The sequence below is a fragment of the Gorilla gorilla genome, chromosome 8, assembly GCF_029281585.2.
Source record: "Gorilla gorilla gorilla isolate KB3781 chromosome 8, NHGRI_mGorGor1-v2.1_pri, whole genome shotgun sequence".
Taxonomy (NCBI): Eukaryota; Metazoa; Chordata; class Mammalia; order Primates; family Hominidae; genus Gorilla; species Gorilla gorilla.
The window spans coordinates 110,100,334-110,123,847 of record NC_073232.2 but is presented as its reverse complement, the minus strand read 5'-3'; the positions used below and the strand labels follow the sequence as shown (position 1 = coordinate 110,123,847).

General features: G+C 48.9%; 1 long non-coding RNA gene across 1 annotated transcript; it reads left to right on the top strand.

The window, feature by feature from the left end:
* The first annotated feature begins 1,486 nt into the window (after positions 1-1,486).
* On the top strand, positions 1,487-21,459 carry LOC134759236 (uncharacterized). Its single transcript, XR_010135276.1, has 3 exons — positions 1,487-1,620; positions 20,217-20,344; positions 21,303-21,459. It is a non-coding gene; the product is annotated as an uncharacterized lncRNA (long non-coding RNA).
* Positions 21,460-23,514: the final 2,055 nt, after the last annotated feature.

The following is a 23,514-nucleotide window of genomic DNA, read 5'->3' as shown; positions in this document are numbered from 1 at the left end:
TGGGGAGACACCACAAAGGAAGTCAACATCAGAACTGGGGAGATCCTGATTCCTGAGTTTCGCTACAAAAATTCAAAGGCAAAAACTTTCAGCTCTGCTGCTGACATGCTGTGTGGAGTAGCAAATTAGTCCTTTCATTTTCCACACATCGCCTTTATCATGTATAAAGTGGGAACATAAAGAGCCCAATCTCCCTCCTGAAATGAGGGGGGAAAGGGCAATCCCTAGGGGTAGAGGGGGGAATCCTCGACCTCAAGCATTATACCAAGATTCTGCCCTTAGCTAACAGGCCCCGTGGTTCAGCCTTCAAGTGCTTGAAGGTGACACACCTATCAGTGCACCTTGAAGAAGGCAGAAACTCCCATCAGATGGAGGGGAAATTTGGACACCCTGGGACAAAAAAAAAAAAAAAAAAACTCGAATGGGGTAAAAAGGCAAGAAGGGTGATATGCAAAAGTGGAGACCAACCATTTGGGTTCTCAGCCTGAGGATGTCTTCGTCCCCTCCCTCCCGCAAAGGAAATGCGGATGTAGAGGTAAGTCTGTCATCCCTTAGCCAAGCTTTTGGGTTCAAAAGCTGACTGCATAGCAACAGCGGACAGCCGCCTTCCCTCCCCTCACACACGCGCACACACGCGTCTCCAACCCTCTAGGAAAGCGGTTTCAGGACTTGTGAAGTCCAGGGAAGGGGAAACCCCAGCCTGGGGCCCTGAAGCAACCCTGGCACTAATGCCAACAAGTGTCGCGGACAGCTTGGGGGCTCAGGTGGGGCTAGGGGAAGATTGACACGCAAGGGGGAGATGAGCCCTCACTAAGCCCCTACCTCCTCCCTCCAGACCTGACCCGGGGAATCACCCCATCCCACCCCCAACTCCCGCCTCCCCCTCCTGCCCAGCCCGCCCCTAAGGCATTTGGTCCCGCGGCAATCGGGCACTGCCTGCGGGTGGGGCGCTCGCCCCTACCTCGGTGGCCATGATCCGGGGGCGCTCGGAGGCTGTCGCGGGGCCGGGCGGGGGGGGGGGGCTGTCCGCGGTGCTGACCCCGGGAGCAGGTGGGCGGCGGCGGTGGCGGCGGCGAGCTGGGGCCCGGGGCACTGTCCGCAGTGCTGATGCGGGCGCCGCGGGCCCGGGCGCAGGTGGGCCGGGGGCGGGTGGGCGGCTGGGTCCAGGCAAGGGGCGCGGCGCTGTCCGCGGTGCTGAGGCAGGCGCCGGGCCCGGGAGGCGAGGCCGCGCCCGAGGCTCCTCACGGCCCGATCGCCCGCTGCCGCGGCTCCTGCAGGCAACGGCCGGGTTTAGCTTTGGCGGTGGCGGCGGCGGGGATGGGGGCGGCCGGGGGAGGAGGGGCCAGGAGCCGCCGCTGGCCGGGAGGGGGAAGCCGCGGCCCCCAGACTCCGGCGCCGCCGGAGAGGAGCCCCGCCCGGGCCACAGGCTCGGCTACCGCCCCGCGCGAGGCCCCGCCTCCCCTTCCTGCCCTCCCCCTCGTGAGAGCCCCGGAGCTCTGCGCTCGCTGCCGTGGCCCCCGGGACATCCAGCCTGAAGGAGAGTGGGGCAGGAATTTTTCCGGGGCAAGACGCTTCAGCCTGCGAAGGCTGACCCCTCCCGAGCCGCTCGCAGGCCTCCAGGTGAGGCCTCTCTACCTTTCCAGCCACCCCCAGTGCCCCGGCTCTACCCCTCCCCCGCCCCGCCCCCAGCTTCCTCTTTAGAATAATTTCTTTTCTTTCTCTCCCTTTTCCTCTCTGTGTGCTCCCCCCATATACACACAGCAGGCTTGCACGGACGGCCCCTCTTTTCCCCTCTCCTTCGCACTTCCTGGAACCCCACTAGCTAGACAAAGATCCTGCCGACCGCAGAGAATCATTTCCTTTCTTTAAATACGTGCCCACATTTCGTTCACAGCCATAGCCTGGGGTCCCTTCTTTCAGGGAGCTCCAGAATTGAAGCCAGTCTCTCCTTGCTGCTCTTCCTGGACCTGGTCCCCACCCTTTACTCTTCCCTCTCTCCTCTGCAACCCGAGTTTACATACACGCACCACCACTACCACCACCACTCAAAAACCACAAGCAGATGGTGCCAAACCGGTATGCTCACTCTCCAAGGATGGCAGGTCTGGCTCTGGTGCCACCTTCGCACTTTTGACATCATAAATTCCAACTAAATGATCTATTTGTTTAATAAAAAGGAGACCAGGCGCAGTGGCTCACACCTGTAATCCCAACACTTTGGGAGGCTGAGGTGGGAGGATTGCTTGAGCCCAGGAGTTCAAGACCAGCCTGGGCAAGACCCTGTCTGCACAAAAAATGAAAACATTAGCCGGGCGTTGTGATGTGTGCCTGTGGTCCCAGCTACTCAGAAGGCTAAGGCAGGAGAATCACTTGAATCCAAGAGTTCAAGGCTGCAGCTAGCCATGATTGTGCCACTGTACTCCAGCCTGGGCAATAGAGCAAGAGCCTGTCTCTTAAAAAAATAAAAATAAGGCCGGGTGCAGTGGTTCATACCTGTAATCCCAGCACTTTGGGAGGCCGAGGCAGGTGGATCACCTGAGGTCAGAAGTTCAAGACCAGCCTGGCCAACATGGTGAAACCCCATCTCCACCAAAAATACAAAAAAAAATTAGCCAGGCATGGTGGCACCCGCCTGCAGTCCCAGGTACTCAGGAGGCTGAAGCAGGAGAATTGCTTGAACCCGGGAGGCAAAGGTTACAGTGAACTGAGATCACACCATTGCACTCCAGCCTGGGCGACAAGAGCAAAACTCTGTCTCAAAAAATAAATAAATAAATAAATAAATAAATAAATAAATAAATAAAATAGACATTAAAAAAAGGAAACACCAACACAAGTGCCTTTTTACATACCCATAATACCCCTTGGTCTCTTTGAGGGGTGGTGGGGTGTGCTTCTCTGCAGCTCACTGCTGCCTGAGAGTCTGAAGCCCACACACAGGGAGAACCTGGCAGCCAGGAGACCTGGCCCAGGCTTTTCCAGCTGTATAACCTCCAGCAACTGTCTTGTTTTCTGAGCTTATGGTTCTCTTTCTGTAAAATGTGAGTGTTGGATTTCACTAGACTGTTTCTAGGACCTTTTGTTTTTTCTCCAACCTTTTATTTTGACATTTTTAAACATACCGAAATGTTGAAAGAATAGTACAATAAACTATGCCATCTACCTAGCTCCAACAATTGCTTTTTGCCACATTTGCTTTATTGATAGATATGAAAACAGAGACATATTTGCCTAGATTATTAGAAGGTGACAGACATCGTGGCCCGGTGCGGTGGCTCACGCCTGTAATCCCAGTACTTTGGGAGGCCGAGGTGGGCGGATCATGAGGTCAGGAGATCGAGACCATCCTGGCTAATACGGTGAAACCCCGTCTCCACTAAAAAATACAGAAAAATTAGCCGGGTGTGGTGGCGGGCACCTGGGGAGCTACTCCCCAGCTACTGGGGAGGCTGAGGCAGGAGAATGGCATGAACCCAGGAGGCAGAGCTTGCAGTGAGCCGAGATTGCACCACTGCACTCCAGCCTGGGTGACAGAGCAAGACTCCATCTCAATAATAATAATAATAATAATAATAATAATAATAATAATAATAATAATGTGACAGACATCGTGAGGTTTTATCTGTAAGTACTTCAATGAGATTTTATCTGTAAGTACTTCAATTCACCATGCATCTCCCAAGAAGGAAAGAGTTATCCCAACTAGGCACAACACCATTCTCATGCTCTATTTTATTTTATTTTGTTGAGATAGGGTCTTGCTCTATCACCCAGGCTGGAATGCAGTGGCGCCATCTCAGCTCACTACAACCTCTGCCTCCTGGGTACAAGTGATCTTCAGCCTCCCAAGTAGCTGGGACTACAGGCGCGCACCAGCATACCCAGCTAATTTTTGTATTTTAAGTAGAGACAGGGTTTCGCCATGTTGGCCAGGCTGGTCTCAAACTCCTGAGCTCAGGTGATCCGCCCACCTCGGCCTCCCAAAATGCCAGGATTACAGGCATGAGCCACCGCACCCGGCCAATTATCATGCTTTTAAAATGCCCATATCATCTAATATTCTAGAACAGTTTGTCACCCCTAAAACACATTAATAGCGATGACCCCTCAAAATTTTTCCCATAACTTTTCATTTTTAGTAGCTAACATTTAGTGAGCACTTACCATGTGCCAGCCCATATGCTACACACTTTATATGTATGATCTTACGTAATCATCACAATTACTCTTTGAGTTGTGTTCTTGTGATCTTTTTATTATTCCCACTTTATAAATGAGGGAACTGAGTAAGTTGCCCAAGGTCATAGGGTTTGTGGGGAATGGAGACAGGATTCAGACATGGGCAGTGAAGCCCCAGAGCCTGTGTGGTTGATCCTCCTAACTGTATTGCCTCCCTCCAGCATCTGGTAGACCAGAGACTAGCAGAGCAATGACCACATCTCTAGCTGCCTATTTTGCAGATGAAAACGCTGTCCCAGAGTGTAAGTGACATGCTAAAGAAGTTAAAGTCAGGTGTCTCATTCTACCTTATAGTTTGGCATAGGATTTGGCATAAAGGACCAAACAGAATATCTATGAATCCTGCAGTGGTCACTGGTAATAAAAGAACACATAATCTGATGATCTCCATGTAAATTTCACAGTTCCTCCCACTTGATTTTTATCACATCAATTAGACAACCTTCTGGAAACCATTCTCTTCACCTGATAACTAGATATCTGGACGAGGCCATTCAACAAATCCATTCATCAACATCTATTTGTTGAACACCTACTGTGTATCAGGCACTCTTCTAGGAAATTGGGATACAGTTGTGAACAAAAATGCAAAGCCTCTGTCCTTATTGAACTTACATAGTAATGGGGGTAACAATCCATGACATAAGCAAATATGTGTAAAATATGTCAAGTTTTGATCACTGCTAGGAAGAAAAGTGTGATCACTGCTAGGAAGAAGATATGGTAAGGAGATAATGATAGAGAGGGCTTATTTTCAAAAGAATAGTCAGGGAATACTTTTTTTGATAAGGTGAAATTTGGGTAGAGCCCTGAAGGAAGAGAGAGAACTAGACATATAGATACCTGGAGGAAGAGTGACAAGCAGAGAGGACAGAATCCAAGGGCCCTGACGCAGGACTGGGCTTGGTATGTTCAAAGAATAGCAGGAGGCTGGGCACAGTGGCTCACACCTATATCCCAGCACTTTGGGAGTCCAAGGCAGGTGGATCACTTGAGGACAGGAGTTCAAGAACAGACTGGCCAACATGGCAAAAGCCCATCTCTACTAAAAATACAAAAATTAGCCAGGTATGGTGGTGGCTGCCTGTAATCCCAGCTACTCGGGAGGGTGAGGCTGGAAACTCACTTGAACCTGGTAGGCGGAGGTTGCAGTGAGCCGAGATTACACCACTGCGCTCCATCCTGGGTGACAGTGTGAGACTCCATCCCCAAAAATAATAATAATAAAAACAAAGAATAGCTGGAAGACCAGTGTAGCTAGACCTGAGGTGAGCAAGGGGAAGAGAGTTGGGAGTTGAGCTCAGAGAGGTAGCAGGAATCAGGTCTTCTAGGGTTTTGTAGGCCCTGATAAAGACTTCAGATTCTACTCATAAAGTAAGATGGCAAGCCTAAGAAGGTTTAGCATAGGGGTGTGACATCATCTAATTGCAGTTTTTGAAAGATTCCACTGGATGTCAGAGGGGAGGCAAGGCTAGAAGCTGCAAAACCAATTAGGAGACTGTTAGAGCAGCCCAGGCTTAGAAGATGTGGTGGTGGCTTAGAATTTGGTAGTAGCAGTAGAGGTGGGAAAAAGTGGCCAGATTCTAGATATAATTTGAAAGTAATGCTGAGAGGATCTTCTGATGGATTGGATGTGTGGTATAAAGAAGGCAGGCCGGGCATGGTGGCTCATGTCTGTAATCCCAGCACTTCGGGAGGCCAAGGCGGGTGGATCACTTGAGATCAGGTGTTCAAGACCAGCCTGACCAACATGGCAAAACCCTGACTCTACTAAAAATATAAAAATTAGCCAGGCATGGTGGCACACACCTCTAGACTCAGCTACTCAGGAGACTGAGGGAGGAGAATCACTTGAACCCAGGACGTGGAGGTTGCAGTGAGCCGAGATTGTGCCACTACACTCCAGCCTGGACAGAGAAAGACTCTGTCTCAAAATAAATAAATAAATAAATAAATAAATAAATAAGAGATCATCAAAGATGAGTCTAAGTCTTGAGATCTGAGCCATCAGAAGAAACGAGTGGCCATCTACTGAGAGGGGAAGACTAGAGACTGAGCAGGCCTGAAGGGATGGGGAACACAGCATTTTGGTTGTGTTTTGTTCACTTAGGTTTGAAGTTTGATGTGCATGTTATAAGCAAATTATAAGGGAGGATGAGGAGTTGGAGATATAACTTCAGGACCCTTCAGTATGTGGATAGCATTTAAAACCATGGGACTAGAGACATCATCGAGAGAGTAGGCATAGCTAGAAAAGCTGTCCAAGAACTGATTCAGGACACTTGGTCACTGACAGGCTGGAAGACAAAAGACTGAGAAGAGGGGCCAGTGAAGTAGGAGGAGATTCAAGAGAGGGCGGTGTCCTGGAGCCAAGCAAAGAAGGCTGGAAAGAGAGCCTTGCCTGCCATGTTGAATGCTGCTCACAGGTGGAATAAGATGAGGACTGAGGAATGACTACTGGATTTGGCAGCAAGAAGGTTCGCCAGTGACCTTGACAAGAGCCGTTTTAGTGGTGCAGGGATAAGATCCTGATTAAAGTGGGTTTGAGAGTTAGCATGGAGGAGACAGAGGAGAGGTACTGAGAGTGTAGACAATTCTTTCTGCTGCAAAGGGAAGCAAAGACTAGCATGGGGGTCTGAGGGAGACGTGGAAGCAAGAGAGGTTCCTTTCAAGAGGGAAGACATTAGGGCATGTTTGTCTACTGACAGGAATCATCTAGTAGAAAGGGAAACACTGATGGTTCAGAAAAGAGAGGGTTAATTGCAGGAGCAAGCCCTTAACAGGCCAGCAGAGAATGGGACACAGGGCAAACAGAGAGGGGATGGCTCAGGAGAGGAGCACAGACAATTTCCCACAGAGGCAAAAGAAACACAGTGGACTGGATTAAGAAAATGTGGTACATATACACCATGGAATACTATGCAGCCATAAAAAATGATGAGTTCATGTCCTTTGTAGGGACACGGATGAAATTGGAAATTATCATTCTCAGTAAACTATCACAAGAACAAAAAACCAAACACCGCATATTCTCACTCATAGGTGGGAACTGAACAATGAGAACACATGAACACACGAAGGGGAACATCACACTCTGGGGATTGTTGTGGGGTGGGGGGAGGGGGGAGGGATAGCATTGGGACATATACCTAATGATAGATGACGAGTTAGTGGGTGCAGCGCACCAGCATGTCACATGTATACATATGTAACTAACCTGCACATTGTGCACATGTACCCTAAAACTTAAAGTATAACAATAAAAAAAAAACACAGCAAATGGCCACAGATGGGAGCCGGTTAGGAGGTTTTGTCACATAAAGAAAAACCTGAGCTCCACTCCTGCTCCCCTTCAACTAGCCAACGGCTTTTCACACATCATTCAACCATTACCTCTAGAAAGCTTGGTCCATCATTCAACCAGTACCTATAGAAAGCTTGCTCCATGCCAAGCATGGAGCTGGCACTTCCCCGTGTAGCCCAGAGAGAGTTCTCCCCATTGACGTCACAGGACTAGAGTCTATAGAGAGCTTTGAGATCACTCATGCAAGGACAAATGATCCCTTTTAATATCTAGCTCCTCTGGTGGGAAAGAGGCTTTCACAGCCTCACCCTATTTCCCCTACGTTGCCTCCAGGGTTGTAACAATCTCAACAGACCTCAAGTCTTAGAGGCCTCAAAGTGGAAGCCACAGAGAGAGACCCACATTCAGAGTGGGCAGCATTCCATGTTGGGCTGACTCAAGGCTGTGATGAGATGCTAGAGGATGGGATGTTCCCAAATGCAGTCATCTGGACTTTAACTCCTATATTTGAGGCAGAGAGCTCTTTGAGATTTAATCTGACTAATCATTATTATCTAGCTGCCTTGGGACAACCTAGTCGTATGCAAGAGCCTAGCTCTTTGATGTTTTTTATCATAAATTAATGAGTTCACCCACAAAATAACATCAAAGAAGATCCACTAACATTCAGTGTTATCATCCTCCAATCTGCGGCTGCATTGGAAAGCCTCCCAATAAAGGACCACAGCCGGAAAAAGAAACCAACTGAAAGATTTGGAAATCATAATAGCTGGAAAGAGATGAGAGAAAAACGAACTTTTGCAGACGGCAGAGAAGACAGGGAAAGAGCTAGCAAACCTCAGGGAGATGAAGAAAAAGCAGGGGAGACAAGGAAATTCTCAGCACTTGGGTCTGGATGGAAAACAATCGCATGAATGCTTGAGGGGGAAATTGTGGTCTGGAAAGCCTTAAACAATGTCATCTCATGGCACATTGCGGAGACTACTAGGAAGTATGTGGTAGGAAACGGCATCCCTGGAGTCAGATGACATAGGTTTCAACCTCTGGCTCTCCTATTTACTATGTAATCATTAGCAAGTCTCAATCTCTCTGAGCCTCAGATTTCTGATCTGTAAAATGGTGGCAATAATTCTCCCTTCCCAGATAGAATTCATCCAAATATTAGAGGCTTTCTCTAGATGTTACCTGACTCTTCCAAATCTTGTCTCTCAAGAGGAAAACAGGAAAAGATTTATGGTGATGCCTTGAGAGAGATCTTCCCACACTGACATTTCTTCCAGGCCCAGTGGGATTTCCTAAAGCATAGAAGAGATATCGGCAAACATGCTTCATTTCACTCAGCAAGTAGTTATTAGGCACCCACTGTATGCCTCAGAGAGATGACCATGGGATGTTTCCAACCCCCCAAGGACACAAAATATAATCAAGTGATGGCCAGGGTCTGTGATAAGTGCTAAGGTGGACACAGATTCTCCACAGTTGGGGGCCCAGAAAGGTCTTACTAACTACGTGGCATTTGAGCTTGGCCTTCAGGGATTAGTGTCAGATCCCCAGACACCAGATGAAAAACAGTGTGCAAAGGCAAGGATGCATGAAAGGTGCCTGGAAACACAAAACCTCTGGAACCTCAAATTCAAGAAAGCAGCTGCCAGGCAGACATAGCAACAACTGCAGAGGCCCCAGAAACATGAATGGAGTGGTCCTGCCCTAAAAATAGAACAAGGGCAGGCTGACTATGACACATGTTTGGAAGTGGAGTCACTAGGAGGTGACTAAGCTAAAGGGGAGTTGCCTCCCTCCCTCCCTTTCCTAACTTCATTCATAGTCTCTCTCTCTCTCTCTGTCTCTCTCTCTCTCTCTCTCTCTTCCCCATCTCCAGGAAGTGGAGTGGGAGGCAAGGTTCTATAAGTAGATTCTATAAGCAGATTCACAGCTGCACAGGAGAGACTGCAGATACTGAGATGACTTTGGGGAATTATTGGCCAAAATGTTTACCTGTTGTTACAATAGCCACTGTGCTGGAGGCCAGACAGAATGCCCACCGGACCTTTGTTCTAACAGTGGCTCCAGAGGCCCTCTGAAGTAGCAATCAGGAATGACCTACTGCAAGGTCTCACTTTTACACCGAGCAAACTGGCAGCAAACTCACCAATCATTTCAAACCATAGCCAACTGGGGGCAGATTGCAAGGCTTCTGGCTAAATTAAGGAAATTATTTCAGGAAGTAAATAGACATGAGCACAAAGGGTAACAGGTGCTTATAAAGCATCATTAATTACAAGAGCCAAAAGGGATCATAGAGTTCGAACCAATTTTAGTTGCAGAACCCTTTGTTCAAAGTCTCGCATGAAAGTCAGATACATAAAACAAATAAAAGAAAGTGGATTTGGATGAAATGAGGCAGAACTTGCTTGCTCTACCACCCTCCACTCCCTGCAGAAGTCCCAAAGGCACCTCCCATCACTGTGGACCCCCTCAAGGGCTCAGCAGATTTTTTTCTAATCATTAAAGTAACACACACCTATGATTTTAAAAACCCAAACATACAGCAAGACTTATTTTAAAAAGGCAAGAGTCCCCCACCAGCTCTGTCCTGAGCCTTCCCACTCTGTCTTCTTTCCTCCAGAAGAATTGACTTTTCACTCTTTTCGTGGTTTCTGTTTTAAATTCTTCTGATAATGATCTTTACTTTCTAATGATATACCTGTACTTTTTTTTTTTTTTTTTTTTTTTTTTTTTTGAGACAGAGTCTTGCTCTGTCGCCCAGGCTGGAGTGCTGTGGTGTGATCTTGGCTCACTGCAACCTCCGCCTCCTGGGTTCAAGTGATTTCCCTGCCTCAGCCTCCGTAGTAGCTGGGATTACAGGTGTGTGCCACCAAGCCTGGCTAATTTTTGTATTTTTATTAGAGACAGAGTTTCACCATGTTGGCCAGGCTGGTCTCGAACTCCTGACCTAAAGTGATCCGCCTGCCTCGGCCTCCCAAAGTGCTGTGATTACAAGTGTGAGCCACCACGCCTGACCTATATACCTGTACTTCTATGATTTATTCACTTTAGAAACTGTCCTGTTTTCTTCAGTGACAGAAGAGAACTTGGGTCACACCACTGCCCTCCCCTCCCAATATAGTTATGTCACTATTTAAACTTAATTTTTATCGAAGTAATACATGCAATTAGTTTAAAATTCCAACCAGGGACAAAGGCTTATGCGGGCAGTAAAACACAGAAGTTGTGTCCTATCTCTTCCTTCCCTCCCGTCCTTCCCATCCTCCTTCCCACTCAGGTAGGTTGGCTTGTGGAAAAGAGAACTCTCTGTTTAGTCCCCCTTCTAATCCTTTTCTGTAGCACTCATCACCTTTTCTAGAAAACTGTATAATTTACTTATTATGTCTTCTGTTTGTCTTGCCTGCTAAATTGCAAGCTTGGGTAAGGATCTTTGCTATGTTCACTGATGTATCCCAAATGCCTAGAATAATGTCTGGTTCAATAAATATTTGTTGAATTGATTAAAGCAGAGTTCTCTGGAAAGGGAGCTTCTTTGAGATACTGTTAGAATCAATCATTTTATATCTGATTTGTTCTATGGGAGGGTGTATAAATGAAAATTTCATTTTGTAGATGATACAAATTTCTAGACAATAGGGGTGGTGCCATAATAGATAAAGACTTCAGTTCAGACCCACTTATTGGCTTTCCATGTTTGGACAAATTGGTCCAATTACCTTGGAAAGAAAGTAGCTATTTGCTTAGCTTGGTAGAGACTGGGAAGGACATGAATGATGAGGAAATGGCCTTTGCCAACCTCACTCTCCCAAGGTCAGTTGCTGCTGTGGAAAGGTGAACCAGAGGTCCCAGGGGTAACTGGGCCACCAGAGGCCCCAGAGCCAGAAGCTCTTAGCCACAGGCTAGGACTGAACATCTCCTATGTTCCAGGTACTGTTCTGGGCACTGGCGGGAAGGAGAGAACACCATTCTTACCACACCGATGCCCAGCACTATCAGTCCCACGTTGCAGATGCATCTTGAAGTCCATCAGGGCCAGGAAGCCTTTCTTGAACCATCCCACTCCCAAACACAGGACTTTCTAGACATCTCTCTCATGGTTTCTATCTTACCATGCTTTGCCTGGTAAACTCCTTAGAGGTTTTGGAATTCCTGACCATTGCCCAGGTCACAGGGCAAGTTCCGGCAATTGGAACATTTCCATAGTCTTCCGAGTTCTAGCAGCCATTTCATCATTCCCTGCCTCCACGTCATCTATTCCTCCTGCTGGGCTCCTGATACTCCCCTGGACCTAAAGTTATCTTGGCTAAAAAGTGCTGGGGTCAGGCGCGGTGGCTCACGCCTATAATCCCAGCACTTTGGGAGGCCGAGGCAGACGGATCACTTGAGGCTAAGGGTCCAGACTAGCCTGGCCAACATGGTGAAACCCCATCTCTATAAAAAATACAAAAAGTAGCCGGGTGTGGTGGTGTGCACATGTAGTCCCAGCTACTCAGGAGGCTGAGGCAGGAGAATCACTTGAACCCAGGAGGGGGAGGTTGCAGTGAGCTGAGATCGTGCCACTGCACTCCAGCCTGGGTGAAAAAGCGAGACTCCACCTCAAAAAAAAAAAAAAAAGTGCCATCCCTCCTCACCAAGACTACAACACCCAGGACTCCTCTCTCTCCTGGGTCCAGCCCATCTGGCCCCCACACACCACCACCCCCAGCCCTTCTCACCACTTCTCTTCTACACACACTCCATGCCAGCCACAGCCAGAGTAGACTGATTTTCCACTCTCTCAAATGTGCTGTGCTCTCTCACTTCTGAGCTTTCACATGTGCTCTACCTGGAACATTCCTTGCTCTTCACCTGCCTTTTCACCTGGCTAAACCTCTTCTAGTCTTGATTTACAATTTCCTTCCTTGGGATGAAGGCTTTCCTGTCACTTTGGCCTTGGTCATGTGCACCCCTATTATGAGCACCCTATACTTTCCCCATAATAAGTCATACTTTCTATAATTTATTTGTTTGTCTTCCCTATTACACCATAAACTCCTGAAGGCAGGAACTTTGTCTCCTCATATGCATTCCCAGTGCCTAGAATAGAACCTGGAACATAGTAGATGCTCAGTTAATATTTATACAGGCAGGTGAGTTGACTTACAGGAAAGGGAACATCTCCATTCAGTTCCCCAAGGTTGAGATAGGGAGAGGCATGGTTCCAATCATAAAGAACTTTATGGTCTTGTCTGGGAAATCTGGCTTAGACACCATGACACAGTGAGTATCTAACAGGTGCCCCAGGGACCTATAGAGACAGCAAGAGTTATAGGAAAGCTGAGCGGGGAGAGATCCCAGCAGCCTAGTAACAGAAGTCTTCCCCTCACCCATAGGACTAGAGGTAGATACTGAAAGATGAGGTGTTTTATGCTTAGGGGAGGAAGATGCCAGACAGTGTGGGGGTGGAGAGTGGGCAGCTGGAAGTTAAGAAAGGGGAAGGTATGTCTGGAAACAGCAGCCCATGCTGGTGGATTTGAACTACTCTGTCAAGAACCAATGCTAGAGCCAGATCATGAAGGGCCATGAAAGCCAGGACTGGGCCATATATGAAATGGGAGCATGTGAGGGCATCAGGAAAGCAATGTATTGGAACCATCCATCTGGAAGCAGTCTCGGGGGTGGATGAGAAGGGGAAGGACCAGGTGATGGGGCATGGGGCATGGCCTAGGAGTGAGGACAAAGGGACAGATGCGAGAAACATTTTCAATGTGGTCACCCAGGGCTGCTGCTTCTGATTGAGTATATCAGATGGAAAAGGGAGGGGTGGACAAAAGAATGAAGGACGACCCATCCATCTCCATGGCTGGAAGATGCTGTGGTCAGAAACCACAAAGGCAGACCAGGTGAGAATTACACATGGCAGATGTAAGGGGAGAGGAGAAGCATTCGTGGTTTTTCAGGACTGAAGGGATCGTGTAAGACTGTGGGGGCCGGGCGCGGTAGCTCATGCCTGTAATCCCAGCACTTTGGGAGGCCGAGGCGGGCGGATCACGAGGTCAGGAGATTGAGACCATCTTAGCTAACACGGTGAAACCCCGTCTCTACTAAAAAATAGAAAAAATTAGCCAGGCCTGGTGGCGGGGGCCTGTAGTCCCAGCTACTTGGGAGGCTGAGGCAGGAGAATGGCGTGAACCCGGGAGGCAGAGCTTGCAGTGAGCCAAGATCGTGCCACTGCACTCTAGCCTGGGCCACAGAGCAAGACTACTCCGTCTCAAAAAAAAAAAAAAAAAAAAGACAGTGGGAAAAACTTGGGAGGTCTCTATAGAAGTGATGCAATGAGGGGATATCGTTTGTGTATTTGTCCCCACCCAAATCTCATGTTGAATTGTAATCTCCAGTATTGGAGGTGCAGCCTGGTGGGAGGTGACTCGACCATGGGGGTGGATTTCCATGAATGGTTTGGCATCATCCTCTCAGTGCTGTCCTCACAATAGTGAGTGAGTTCTTGCAAGATCTGTCTGTCTAAAAGTGTATGGCACCTATGTGACATTCCTGTTCCCCTTTTGCCTTCCACCATGATTGAAAGCTCCCTGAGGCTTCACCAGAAGCCGAGCAGATGCTAGCACCACACTTCCTGTAGAGCCTGCAGAACTATGAGCCAATTAAACCTCTTTTCTTTATAAATTACCCAGTCTCTGGTATTTTTTTAAGACAGGGTCTCATTCTGTCACCCAGGCTAGAGTGCAGTGGTGCTATCATGGTTCATTGCAGCCTCAACCTCCCAGGAACAAATGATTCTCCCACCTCAGTCTCCTGAATAGCTGGGACCACAGGCACAAGCCACCACGCCTGCCTAATTTTTGTATTTTTTGTAGAGACAGGGTTTCACCATGTTGCCCAGCTGGTCTTGAACTACTGGACTCAGGCAATCTGCCCTCCTCGGCCTCCCAAAGTACTGAGATTACAGGCACAAGCCACTGTGCCAGGCCATGTCTCAGGTATTTTATTATAGCAATGCAAGAATGGCCTAATATAATAAGAATGTGTCATTTGACCCCAGGAGAGGGTTAAAAAGAGCTATGAGAAAGAGATTGGCTGTCTAGCCTTGGGCAAGATAGTGTAATTGAAGTTGAAGATACCTCAGTTCAAATCCCAGCTGTGTCACTTACTAATTCCATCACTGTAGATGAGTTAATTACCATCTCTGAGCTTAGGCTCCGCATCTGTGAAGTGGAAATTATAATACCGAAGTCACAGGAGCTTTGTAGGGAGTAAAATGACCTCTGGAAAGAACCATGTTCAGCTCCTGGTCTGTAGCAGGTGTTCAGCAAAAGTAGCTCATGGAGAGAAGAAGTCAGTGTAAGGAGAAAAAGATGATGGCAGCTGGAGATCCCGGACCCTGGAGCATCACAGAAGCCCAGGAGGGAAAAGCCCTCCAGAAGGTGGATGAACAGTGTCAGGTATTATAGAAAGTTCAGGAGGAACTGGATTGGCAGGAATTACATTACTGAGTCTAGCGAGTGTGATTTGGAGTACAAAAAGAACAGGATGTACACTGCACAAAAAGTACAGTGAACAGAATGACAGAAAAAGCAAGACAGAGAAATCACTACAAAGGCCAAAGTCAGGATTCTGGGGCTGCAAATAGATTATCCTGTGAACATCATTTGAGCAATAAAGACATCTGATTAACATAACAAGCAGTCTATAGGGTGGCAGCTCCAGAATGAGCTCACTGGCCCCCAGTGTCCCTAAGAATCCAGGCCTTTTTCATCCTTTCTCTACATCCTGAGCACATTGGCTTCTTGTCCTCAGACTTACTGCCCAGAGTTGCAAGGTGGCTGCTGCAGCTCCAAACATCATGTTCTCATATATAAACATCCATGGCAGGCAGAAGGAGGGAGAACCTACTTCCTTTTTTCAGGGAGATAAATCTTTCTCAGAAGCCTCCCAGTAAACATGCCCTTATATCATATTGACCAGAACCGGGTCCCATGGCCACGTCTAGTTGCAAGGGCAGCCAGCAAGCTATCCAGCATTTTCAGACTCCATAGGAAGAGGAAGGCAAGGAAGAAGAGGTTGAACATAGCCAGAGATTGGATATGTGACCAACACTACCTACCACACTACTCATTTATGAAATCTGGAAATCATAAATATGGGGACACTGGAGATGATGGGGATGAAGGGGAGAAGTAGGCTCCTACGTTAGAGAGAAAAGAGCCCAGGCTTGAGAGAGAAGGAAGGCTGCATCCTTTTCTGCCATAGCCAAGAAGGGTAGAGGGTGGGCCTGGAAACAGACTCTGAAGAGGAGAGAGTAACCTTAACCTTGGCAAAGACAAAAAATGGCTGCTTTGAAGAATGCACTGGAACATTGAGGGGGACCACAATGAGATACCACCCTCTAAATCAACAAAACTTAAAAAGACACCAAGCATGGGCTGGGGAGGCTGTGGATCAACAGGAATACTTCTATACTGCCGACAGGAGTATCAGCAGGTACAGCCGCTTTGGAAAACAATTTAGCCTTACTCCATAACCCAGCAATTCCACTCTTAGTTCGACACCATTGCATCTGTGGGTCCAGTTACAAACCGAAATGTTCTCAGCAGCACTGTGAAAGAAAAAAACCTGAAAACAACCCCAAACATCCTTAGGTCAGAAAATGAATAATTATATCATGATCTACTCATGTAATAGAATAACTATATAACAGTAACTGGCCGGGCACGGTGGCTCATGCCTGTAATCCCAGCACTTTGTGAGGCTGAGGTGGGCAGATCACTTGAGGTCAGGAGTTTGAGACAAGCCTGACCAACATGGTGAAACCCCATCTCTACTAAAAATACAAAAATTAGCGGGGCGTGGTGGCCGGCACCTGTAATCCCAGCTACTCGGGAGGCTGAAGCAGGAGAATTGCTTGAACCAGGGAGGTTCAAGTGAGCCAAGATCGAGCCATTGCACTCCAACCTGGGGGACAAGAGTGAAACTCCATCTCAGCAACAACAACAAAGAAGTTACAACACGGATATCAGAAAAACCAGGTTGAACAAAAAAGGCAAAGGAAAGATACATACAGTGTGGTTGTGTTTATATTTACATAAAGTTCCAAAGCATGCAGAAACTAAAACAATATGTTACTTGGGTATATAAACATAAGTGCAAAACTATAAAGAAAAGAAATAAAAAGATAAACACAAAATTCAAGAAAGCGATTAGCTCTAGGCAAACTTGGGGAGACGCAGATGCAGAAATCCAAATGGGAAAGAAATGCTCTCCTTAAACTGAGCGGTGGGTACACAGGTGTTCGCTGTGTTCTCATTCTTTATACTTTACACAGATGCCAGAAATATTCTTTCGTACCCACTGAATAACTAATTAAAACAATTTCAAAATTAAAAAGGAGAGAGAATGCAAGTGAGATGAAGGCACACCTGCGAGCCCACTGTGGGGACAGAAGCCCTGCCCTTTGCATCACCATCTGGGACCGCCAGAGCTCAGACAACATGGAGTTGAGACAACTAGATGTGTTATGGCTAAAGTCTGGCCAGTTCTGTCTGGGTGTCACTTAGAATGGGGAGAACCTCGCATTTGGGAGGGAAAGGACGGTGGACAGGAGTGGGATGGAGAGAGACAGCCAGACATGAGGATGTTTTTCCTTAAGGAACTAGTGGTGAACAAAAGAAAAGAATTGCTCCCTGCATGCAGGGCTTGCCCTGGGCCTGGAGCAGCCCGGCTTCCCACTGAAGCCTCGTGACACGTTTAGGAAGGGGGAATTACCATCTCCATTTCTTTTTAAGAGATAGGGTCTCACACTGTCACCCAGGCTGGAGTGCACATCATAGCTCACTACACCCTGGAACTCCCAGGATCAAGTGATCCTCCCACTTCAGCCTCCTGAGTACTTTGGACTATGGGCACACATCACTGCACCCAGCTAATTTTTTTTTTTTTCCATAGAGACAGGTTCTTGCTATGTTGCTCAGGCTAGTCTTAAACTCCTGGCCTCAAGTGATCCTCCTGCCCCAGCCTCCCAAATTGCTGAAATTATAGGCATGAGCCACCACGCCTGAACTTCCTTCTCCATTTTACAAAAGAGAAGACCTAAGTTATTGACTTGCTTATGCCACACAGCAAGTCAGTGGGAGAGGCAGCTACTTGCAATCATATGTAACCTCCTCCCAGTCTGGGCTGCTGGCCCTCCAGCCTCAGCTCATGCCCACTGCCCTTCCATCCATCCTTCCACTCAGCCAAGACTCTCCTGCCCAGGGGTTTGCACATCCTGTCACCTTTTCCAGAAACCGACCTCCCACATGTTTCCCTAGCAGGGTCTTTCCCATCTTCAGGTCTCAGCTTCAATGCCACCTGCTCAGAGGCCCCTCTTGACCACCCCACTTCAGTGGGACCCCTTGTTACTCTCCTTCCCTGGACTCTGCCATTTGCCCTCCTTGTGCCTCAACTGTCCATATGCCTCAGCTGTTTTGCTTGCTTACTGTCTTTCCCATGCACTGGAACATATGTCCCCTGAGGGCAGGGAATGCATGCCTATATTTACCATGGCATCCCCACTGCCCAGCTGTAGATCTGGCATATGGCAGGTCTTTGACAAATGTTTGTTAAATAAACGAACAGCTGAACTAGAGTAGTGAAAGAAGGCTGAGACAAGAGACATGCAGACAGACTCAGACCCATGTCCCTGCTCAGAGAGGGGTCTATCCACACCCTCTGTGCCCAGGAGAGCAATTGGTAAGCCCCTTCTGCCTTCAGACTAGCGTCTGGGAAGTCTGGATGCCCAGGAAGGGAGGAGGTATGACCCTCCAGATGGCATTGTTACTGGCAGCTTGGGCAACCCTTGCCCATTGGGGATGTTCCCTCCCTCCATCTGCTCCTAATGAGATCTTTCCTGACTGCAGCATTGGGCTCTTGGCAACCACTGTTCCAGAGGGTACCCTGCAATTGGAGGGTGTTCAGAGATGAAATATCTGAAACAATGCAGGAACAAGGGAAATGGAATAATTATAACAGATGAAAAGACCCACACTCTGGGCTTTGCCAAGTTAAGCAAAATAGGATAATTGCATGCAAGGCTCCAAGGGGTGTGAAGGCCTTTGAGGGAGGGGAAGTATTGGGGATAACATGAGAGGGTATAATTATGCAAAATGGCATGAGATGAATCCCTGGGAATTTTAGGCCTAGTGGCAGGAACCATTTTCTCCCAGCAAAAGCTCTGAGGTTGGACAGCAATTTCCTAATGGAAGGAGTGGAGTTCCACACTGATGGCATTTAAGCCGATGTTAAGCCAAGCCTGGAGACTCTACGAGTACACTGGCCTTATTCTAGAAAGCTGGGATCAGGCGTTAGGGGGCAGAGGTGATCTGATGGCAGGGTGGTGCAATGGTCATTTGCACAGCCTTTCTGGTCAGCAAGAGCTGGATTCCAGTCCCAGCTGGCAGCCTTCTAGCTGTGTGTGACCTTGGGCACATGGCTCAATATCCCAGGGCCTCAACTTCTGCATCTATGAAATGGTGACAATACTACCTGTGCTATAAGGCTATCGGGATGATTAAATGTGATAACATATAAACTCATGTCACAGTGCCGGGTATACCGGAAGAAGGCATTAAGTGTCAGCTACAAAATCTGCGTGGAGCCACTCATTGGATTTTGCTAGGATCTCTGGTCCATGCTAGAAGGAGGATACAGGCAGATCCCTGGAATCCCAAGGCTTTGATTGGCTCTGAGGTCCAACTTCCTGCAGGAGCTGCTTGGGAGGTGCAGGTGATAGCAGGCCCCAGCTCAGACATCATAGCTCATAACAATGTGAGATTTCTGAGAACTGGAAACCCTCAGCAGGAGAGGCTGGTTAGGCAGGTGCCACATCTTCCTTTCCTTTATTTTCTAGGCAGGGAAAACCAACTAAACTCCAGCCTTTTACTGGCACTGTGGGCACAAGGCCATCTGGCCTCAGGACCCTACTGGAGAGATGAGTGTTTTTTTGTAAGCATCTGTGCCAGAACAGGTTTATAGAAGGACCCAATGTCTAGTTTATAAGTGCCTGTTAAGAGTATTTCAGAGATGAATGGACTCACTTCCCACAAACTGAGGGAAGATGAGAGTCTGACCAGGTGGGAGGAAGCCAGGCCAGCCAAGCCTCAGCAGCAGAGAAGCTCCTCCCCCTGAGTGTTCTGGTCAGGACACAGGTGATTCCTGGCTCCCTGTCTTGTAGCCTCTGAAACTGACTTGGCTCCCAAATGTCTTAGAATGAAAGCAGGGAAGGGGCATTTCCTTCAGCCGACAATGAAAACATAAGAAACCATGTGATAAAAGCAGCATAAACAAAGTGTTATATGGGGAACAAAGGAACAGTGCACAGTCCTTCCTTTTCTGCACAAAGCTTCTTGGAAGGTGTGGGACCTGGGAGGGGTGGGTCCTGGGAGGGGTGGGATCCAAGAGGTGTGGGACCTGGGAGGGGTGGGACACGGGAGGTGTGGGATCCGGGAGGTGTGGGACACGGGAGGTGTGGGATCCGGGAGGTGTGGGATCCGGGAGGTGTGGGACCTGGGAGGTGTGGGATCCGGGAGGTGTGGGACCTGGGAGGGGTGGGACCTGGGAGAGGTGGGATCTGGGAGGTATGGGAGCTGGTAGGTATGGGACCTGGGAGGTGTGAGAAGGCTATTTTGACCAGCAGAGTTGGGAGGAGAGCAGTCCAGACTACAGAAAAAGCACGGACAGAGGTGTGGAGAGGAGGCAGTCAGCGAGTTCTTGTAACTGGCCCATTTGGAATTAGAGACCATCCTGATCCTCACCAATCCCCATGTGAGTTGCTCCCTGTGACTTTCTACCTGATCCGGTATGGGAATGTGGGACAAGACATGGAGGCAGGAAATGAAAGTGGGGTTCCCTGTGGGGTCCCCAGCACACTGTTCAGGCTGGTGGGGTACAGTGGAGACAGCAATGGATGGGGAGTCAGGAAATCCAGGTTTGAATCCTAGCTCAGTCCTTTACAAGCTTTGTGACCTGTGACAGGTAACAGCCCCTCTCTGGACCTCGGGCTCTCCATCATTGACAGAGGCAGGTGGGCCTCATGACCCTCAGGGCTCTCCCAGGCCTGACACCCTGAGATTTGCAAATTCTCCTGCGTTCCAGCTGTTCATGTGTGTCTGGGTTTCTGTCCCTCATTTGAGTCATTTTACAAACAAGAGAGCAGGAAATCAGGATCCTCAAGAGGTCTGTGAAATTGAAGTCACCGAGTGTCAGAGGATCTACCAAACACAACAGGCAGAGACTTCCCTATGGCTCCAGGGTGGCCAGCTTCATCAGCCCTGACTGCCCAGACAGAAAGAGCAAGGTGGGAGAAACAGGTTCTGCATGGAGAGCCACAGCCAGAGAGATGCTGGATCCCAGGAGGAGGAGGCTTCGCCTGTGCCCAGGGCAGGTTCCGGGGACCAGCTGGCTCCTGCATTGCTTCAGATAGCCCTGGGATAGCTGGGTACCATTGATGGCTCAGCACTCGGCAGGGAGAAGACCTGACCCATATCCTGGTGCAGCAGTAAACCACTCCCATTTGTTGACCCTTACTCTGTGCCAGGCCCCAAGCCAAGGGCCTCATATCCATCATTTCACTTAGTCCCCCCAGCCATCCTGGGAGGAGTGGTACCTCTGCTACACCCCTTCTACAGATGGGCAAGGAACTTGCCCAAGAGGACACATCCAAGTAGGAAAGTCAGGATTCCAACTCCGGTCTATCTGATACCTGATCTTGTCCTCTTTCCAGAGGAGTCTCCACTCCTCTAGTGGGAATCCAGAGACTGGAGCCCAGCCTATTCCAAAATCCCACCACTGCCAGCCTGCAATTCCATTTTCCACTCCTCTGAATGAAAGCACTGTTGTCTCCTGAAGGTCCCAGAGGGACACAATAAATGGAGAAGGTATCGGACTGCCAGTCACTCCAACAGGCCAGGCAATAAGCAAATGGGACATGGGCCAACAAGGTTTGACGGGATGAGGCTGGGACTATTGGGAGGGGAGGGGGTCTGAGAGACACCTGCAGGTGCTCCAGGAGGTGTGCCTAAAGAAAGAGGAGCTTGGTGCAGCAGAGTGACTGAGTGACTGCGGTACCTTACTCCAATACTTGGGTGCAGCCCAGTGATCTAGAAAGAACAGCTCCCTGGGGCAGAAATGCACAAGGCCAGAGAGCTTTTAGAGAGAAGGCCTCTCTGGCAGAAGGAGTTTCGGCTGGCTAGGGAAGACTACAGCTGGGGCCCTGCTCCCAGGATCTAAATCAGGCCACCCAGGCTCCGGGGGCCCCCAGGCACTGGACTGCTTTGGGAACTGGGGAAATTCCTCCGGAATGAGATGGCACACAGGCTGCCAGCCATCCTCCCGCGATGCTCACTGAGCTTCTGGCAGGGAGGGAGCCCAGAGCCAGCAGAGGGGCTGCATTTTGAAATCAGTGGGATGACTGCAGGTGGGAGAGGCTGTCAGCAGGAATCCTGCAGCTCCGGGGCTCCTGTGGAAGAGACGGGAGGGATGTAGGAAACGCCTTTCCTAAGAAGCACAGCAAGCTTAGAGGACCCTGGTCATGGCCCAGCCACACCAGCAGTGGGGGGCTGGCCCAACCTATCCTCCAGAGATCATATAAAAAATAATAACATATTGCTGAGCACCAATTCTGAGCTAGATGCTGGAGACACCATGGGGCAAAAGACAGGCAAAGGGCCCTGCTCTCATTATGTTCTAATGGGAGTAACAAGCAATGCAACACAAATCATAATAAACTAGATGGCGATCAACACTTAGAAGGGATATAGAGGAGGGAGGAAAGATGGGGAGCGGGGCGGGGTGCTGGCAAGGGCCAGGGAGCAGTTTGCAATTTTAGGCAGCACAACCAAAGACCTCACTAAAGAGGTGACGTGGCTGGGCATGGTAGCTCACGCCTGTAATCCCAACATTTTGGGGGGACAAGGCAGGAGGATTGCTTGAGCCCAGGAGTTTGAAACCAGCCTAGGCAACATGGTGAGACTCTATGTCTACAAAAAATTTTAAAAGACTAGCTGGGCGTGGTGGCGCATACCTGTGGTCCCAGCTACTCAAGAAGCCAACCCAGGAGGATTGCTTGAACCCAGGAGGTTGAGGCTACAGTGAGCCATTATTGCACCATTGCACTCCAGCCTGGGTGACAGAACAGGACCTTGTCTGAAAAAAAAAAAAAAGTGACATGTGATTGAAGACCTGAAGGAGGCTAGATAGGGCAAGCCATGCGGACACCTGGGGAGGAGCATTCCAGGTGCAGGAGCAGCAAGTGCAAAGGCCCTGAGGCAGGAGTACTCTGGCAAGTCCCAGGCATGGTGAAGAGGCCAGCAGCTAGAGCAGAGTGACAGGAAGGGAGCAGCATGGGAACACAGGGAGTATGCTAAGGGGCAAATCAAGTCAGGCAGGGCCTGAAGACTGTCACAAGGATTGTGGCTTTTCCCTTGCATGAAAGGGGAGTCCCTGGAGGCTTGTAAGCAAAGGAAGGATATTATCTGCCATATGTCTTAACAGAACTACTCTTGCTACTGTGTCGAGAACAGATGAAAGAAAACTGGGAAGCCCAGTTATTATTATCGCCATCACCATCACCATCACCATCACCATCACCAACTACAGCAGCAACAGCCAGTTACTGCCCCTGCACCAGGCTCACTGCCACCCACTTCACTGTTACTGTCTAGTTTACATCTCACAACAACCTGTACAGACAGAGGACCTTATTTCTCCCATTCTATAGCTGAGGAAACTGAGGCTTGGCCAAAGTCAGAAGGTCACACAGATACACCCTCTCCATAATCCAGCCCACGCTCTGGCTCCTCTGCCCAGCCTCATCTCCCACACCTCCCTTCTCACCTGCACCCAGCCTCCCACCCCAGGGAGCCACTCCCAGTTTCCCCAACTCCACGCATCCTTCCAGGCCTCTGATTTTTTTCATATGCTGTTCCAGCTGCCTA